The following is a 5719-nucleotide window of genomic DNA, read 5'->3' on the forward strand; positions in this document are numbered from 1 at the left end:
CAAGTCCCACTGGGCTCCACGTCTCTCTTGAGGTGAGGGCCAGGCTTCGATGGAGTCTCTCTGTACCTCCTGTGACACAGCACAGCAGCCTGGCGCCAGAAGGCCATTTATAACTTCTAAATTGGGACATCCTAAGATAGGTGAATTACCCAAATGTTTCAAGGGGGTTCAGATATTGGCTGGCAAAAAAGAACAAATATCTACCGTGATCCTTCCTTTCATCCTTTTCTCGCTTTCCCTCACTTTAAAATCCTGTTTTCTGCTTGCAACAGCAATGCATGCCTGCAATACAAAATGTAGATAATACAGAAGTGCATACTGTAGAAAATAAAGGTCCCCCGTTTTCTATGCCCCAGAAATTTCTGTTACTAACATTTTGGTATGCAGTCTTCAAGATTTTTAAACAAATGTATACACTAACCTGTACTGTTATTATATATGTATATAAATATCTTTATTTCCAAAACTTCACTCATATTAAATGTTTTCCTATATGTAATTTATTTAAGAAGTCTCCTATTGATGGACGTTTGAGTTGTTTCCATTTGGGTGACATAATTACTGTAATGCTGAACGTGATATAGATATAATTCAGTGAGCATCCTTGTATATACTGTTTTTAAAAATCACATCTCTGAAATATCTTCAGAATAGAATCATTAAAATGAAATTGCTGAGCCAAACGGTGGTCAGAATTTTGGACGTGATGGATACTGCTAAATTACCCACAAGAGGCTCAACAAACAAAGGATGAGAGGGCTGTTCCCGTGGCCGCCCCATCGCTCCGTATCATCAGTCTTCTTAGTCCTTACCAATCTGATGGGCAAAAATATTGAATTCCAGCTTGCATTTCTTTATGAATGAAGCTGAACATCTTTTCATTTGTTAATTGTGCTACTGAGAAGTGTCTTGGACACTGTCAGGGCCTGGGTAAAACACCACCAACATTTCCTCTAATGCCAGTTCCAAATCACGGGCTGGTTCCAGGAGGTGGCCCTGCAGGAATCCTTGTCATTTTTCCTGCCCTACACCATGAAATTCACTGGTCAAGGGTGGCTGATGGTATCTGGTCTGTCCGAACAGACCGAGTTCTACAAGCATAAATTAAATTGCAGCTTAATTCCCCAGAGAGGAGGCAAACATTCCCACTCCTGATTCTTGGCTGATGTCATCCCCGTGGCATCTTGGGCCCCTCTAGGGGCCCTGGAGACACAGATGAGGAAGGAGAGGGGTTTCCGCACAGCCAGCTCCCTGACACAGCCCATCCCCAGCTCACATTCCACCCGCTCAGAGGCTCAGAGGGCACCCAAGCCAGTGTGACATCCCCCCACCCCGCCTAAGCCCCCACCTTGGACTCTCACCTGTCAGCTGTCTTCGTAGCACTCTCCACTGTCTGTGGTCAACACGTGCACATGGTTGTTCTTCCTTTAATGCTTGTCTCTGGCCCCCTAGAAATCCTCACTGCATCCCCAGATCAGTATCTGGCACGCCATCTCTGGTTCTTGACTGACGTCTCCACCAGGAGCTTAGTGAATATTTATTAAATAAATTATGCTGAATGGGGCATTGTGCAGAGTGCTTCACATACCTGGTCTCTCTTTCTCCCCCCCCACCCCACCCCAGTCTTTAGTTGACATATTTTTAAACATTAAGAAAAATGGAAAGAATAAATGGTGATCACGTGAACACCCTCCACCTTGATTCAACAGTTAGCATTTCACACATCGTTCTTGTCCGTCTCTCCATCTCTGTGCAAACATTCTTTCTGTTGTTATGGAGCCATCTGAGTGTGAGCTGCCGACCTCACAAAACCTCACCCTTCAATATGTCAGCGTGCATCTGCTAAGAATACACGTGTTTTCCATAAGTACAATGCCATTCTCACACCAAAGAAATGAACAATAACGCCAAGCTAGGTGATATTTTGGAGACCAAATTTAAATTTTTCTAATTTTTTTTCCAACCAGGTTCCCATCAGGGTTCACACATGACATTTGGCTGTTAGGTCCATTTACTCTTTATAATAACTAAAATCCCTACTTCACAGGTGAGGAAACGGAGATTCAGAGAGGTTGAGGGGCTCATGCAGGGTTGCGTGGCTCCTCAGTGGGAAAGCCAGCATGTCACTGGGCAGCTCTGGCTCCCAAAACACGTCTTTTCTCCCCTTTTGCTGGTTTATGCTCCCCTAGTCCTCCTGGTTCCCCGAACATTTCATCCCCAGTCTCCCGCTGATTGGGTCCACGCAGGTCATGGGCTGGGGCAGAGGTATAGATGTTGCTCCCGTTACTAGCAGACTAAGCTTCGCTTTCCAGTTCCTTCAGCCACACCACAGCCCTGACCCCCATCCCCTGTAACTTTCTGAGACATCAGCCATCCATTGGGAGTGACGAGGCAACCTCATTTTAGTGGAGGATCCACCTGCAGCTGGGCGAGGCAGAGGAGAGAGAGCTAGGCAGCTCTAGTGGAGGAACAAAAGGTAGCTTTAGGTCAAGAGTGTGGGTAAGGCAGGGACTGAGAAAACATTCCACCTGAAAACACGCAAGCTTATCCTGGGAAAATTGGAGAAGAGCCATGCCCCAGCAGGAAAACAGCTCCCTGAGACATCTGCCTGTTGAAACAAAGACCCACCCCTTGAGGTGGAGATTGCAGTGAGCCGAGATCATGCCATTGCATTCCAGCCTGGGCAACAAGAGGGAAACTCCATCTCAAAAAAAAAAAAAAAATAGGAACATGAGGTCAGGAGTTTGAGACCAGCCTGACCAACGGTGAAACCCCGTCTCTACTAAAAATACAAAAATTGGCTGGGCGTGATGGCAGGCGCCTGTAATCTCAGCTACTCAGGAAGCTGAGGCAGGAGAATCGCTTGAACCCGGGAGGTGGAGGTTGCAGTGAGCCGAGATTGCGGCACTGCACTCCAGCCTGGGTGACAGAGTGAGACTCCGTCTCAAAAGAAAAAACAAAGCAAAACAAAACCCTCCCTTTTAGGAGCTCCATCCCCAGAATCCTTTCCTGTCCAGTGCAGCACTTGTGGGATTGTAATGGTGTGGATAGACAGCTGTGACTCAGGGATATGGGGGGCAGACCTAGCTCTCCTCTGGATTAGTGTCCCCAGCGTTAGCTGACTTTGTTGAGTCTGGGGCTCAACACTTGGAAAGACGTAGATGGGAGCAGGTAGAAGGACCAGGAGACCTGGGGGAGCAATGGAGTAGGGCTGGGCTTGGATATACGAGACCAGGAAAAGCACTTCCTTGCATCACAGGTGTGTAACAGACTTTTCCTGCCAGGCTGTGTGGGACTCCTGTCACCAGAGACTGAGGGTAGCAAAGGGAGCAGACACAAGTGCCCAGGAGCACCTTGGTGAAGAGGTCCCAGATTTGAGGATAATAGTATCCTCTTCCCCTCTGAACTAAATCAGCTCATTATGAATGAGATTTGCTAGTCCAAGAGTCTTGAAGCTTAGGTATCCCCCAAATCAAACAGGCCTTGCAAAAATCTAATTAAAGGGCCTAGAATACACCACCAGAAAGTCATGACTAAATGTAGAAAATTGTAGTCTAATCAAATATATTAACGGCTATGTGTTCATGTGTGTTTTAAGACAAAGGTGGTAATTACTTCTATAATCAGGAAAAAAAGCCATGAAGCAATCATTTTCAGGGAAAAGTGGGGAGGAGTGGAGAAAAGAGTAGAATGTAAGGTCTCCCAAATACAAGAATTTGGCAAGTTTCTCTAGCACTGCCCAAGATAGAGAGACACAGATATTCTGATTCCCTGAGATGCAGGGGACTCATGCCTGCCCCATGCCACCCACTGCCAGCCTCCTAACACTGAAGCCCTAAACCAATATGGGAGGGAGAGCTGGCCTGGGAAGTATCAGGGGTCCTTCACCACTAATGTGCAGGTGTCTGGGAGTCTCCTCAGTTTCTGTCTTAGTCCATTTTCTGTTGCTATAACAGAATACCTGCCAGGTATTCTGAGACTGAGTAATTCATAAAGAAAAGAAAAGGCCAGGTGCAGTGGTTCATGCCTATAATCCCAGCAATTTGGGAGGCCAAGGCAGACAGATCACTTGAGGTCAGGAGTTTGAGACCAGCCTGGCCAATATGGTGAAACCCCATCTCTACTAAAAATTCTAAAATTAGCTGGTGTCGTGGCACATGCCTGTAATCCCAGCTACTCAGGGGGCTGAGGCAGGAGAATCACTTGAACCCAGGAGGTAAGAGGTTGCAGTGAGCTGAGATCACACCACTGCACTCAAGCCTGGGCAATAGAATGAGACTCGGTCTCAAAAAGATAAAAAATGAAAAAAAGGAAAAGAAAAAAGAAAAGAAAGTTATTTCTTATAGTTCTAAAGACTGGGAAGTCCAAGGGCATGGCAGCAGCTTCTGGTAAGGGCTTTCATGTTGCACCATAACATGGCAGCAAAGGGGAAGGGCAAGTGAGTGTGATAATTTACCCATTTATGCTCTCCAGACAGGCATTGATTTCGCTTAATGATCTAGTCACCTCTTACTAACCTCACTTCCCAACACTGCCACATTGGGGACCAAATTTCCAACACATGAATTCTGGTGAATACACTCAACACACAGCAGCTTCCCTGCGTAACCCCTGAGCATAGGGTCAGTCTGCCCAGGCCCTGAACTCCATTTCCTGCCAGACTCTCCTTAGGTCAGTCTCACCTGAAGCTTGGCCCAGTTGTCTGTCCCAACATGGTTCCTAGCCATTCCCTTCCCTTTTTCGCTCTCATTTAAAGCTGAATCCATTAGCCTGTTGTGAAAAGCTGCCATTTAAAACCGTCTACTCCACCTCGCCCCTTAGACCGGATCCTGCCTGCTTGGTCTAGAGTTTACTATTCTCCTGTAGTCTTAGTGCTACTGCCTCACCACTAGGGTTTCCTCATCTATTGTGATGTCTCCAGTTCCTGTTCTGCCTAATCATGGCTCTTTCTTCCCTTCAGAAAACTCCCTGCACGTAGAAGGAGAGGCCGTGCTGCAGTATCTCCCCCACCTTATATGAATGATCTTGTATTTGGATATATGTGTCATTTGGTGACCATCTGCGTTGGCTTTTTTGTTTTGTTTTGTTTTGTTGTTTTTGAAATGGAGTCTCACTCTGTCACACAGGCTGGAGTGCAGTGGTGTGATCTCAGCACACTGCAACCTCCACCTCCTGGGTTCAAGCGATTCTCCTGCCTCGGCCTCCCAAGTAGCTGGGACTACAGGCACGTGACACCATGCCTGGCTAATTTTTGTATTTTTAGTAGAGACGGGGTTTTACCATGTTGGCCAGGCTGGTCTTGAACTCCTGACCTCAAGTGATCTGCCCGCCTTGGCCTCTCAAAGTGCTGAGATTACAGGCGTGAGCCACAGTGCCTGGCCTTGTTTTTTTTTTTTTGAGACAGAGTCTCGCTGTATCACCCAGGCTGGAGTGCAGTGGTGTGATCTCAGCCCACTGCAACCTCTGCCTCCCAGGTTCAAGTGATTCTCCCACCTCAGCCTCCTGAGTAGCTGGGGTTACTGGTGTGTGCCACCACTTCCAACTAATTTTTGTAATTTTAGTAGAGAGGGGTTTCACTATGTTGGCCAGGCTGGTCTTGAACTCCTGACCTCAGGTGATCCACCTGCGTCAGCCTCTCAAAGTGCTGGGATTATAGGCGTGAGCCACTGTGCCCAGCCCATGTGCTTAGTTTTTTAAGCAAGAGATTTTTAAGGAAGTT

The 5719-nt window shown here is 47.0% G+C and overlaps 1 long non-coding RNA gene across 1 annotated transcript; it reads right to left on the reverse strand.

The window, feature by feature from the left end:
* Positions 1-204: 204 nt before the first annotated feature.
* Positions 205-4783, reverse strand: LOC131383066 (uncharacterized). The gene is made up of 3 exons (XR_009212788.1): positions 4683-4783; positions 1362-1525; positions 205-282 (listed from the first exon to the last, which is right to left on the reverse strand). It is a non-coding gene; the product is annotated as an uncharacterized LOC131383066 (long non-coding RNA).
* Between the last annotated feature and the right edge of the window lie 936 nt (positions 4784-5719).

Source organism: Hylobates moloch, unplaced genomic scaffold, assembly GCF_009828535.3.
Source record: "Hylobates moloch isolate HMO894 unplaced genomic scaffold, HMol_V3 SCAFFOLD_1, whole genome shotgun sequence".
In the NCBI taxonomy this organism is placed as follows: domain Eukaryota; kingdom Metazoa; phylum Chordata; class Mammalia; order Primates; family Hylobatidae; genus Hylobates; species Hylobates moloch.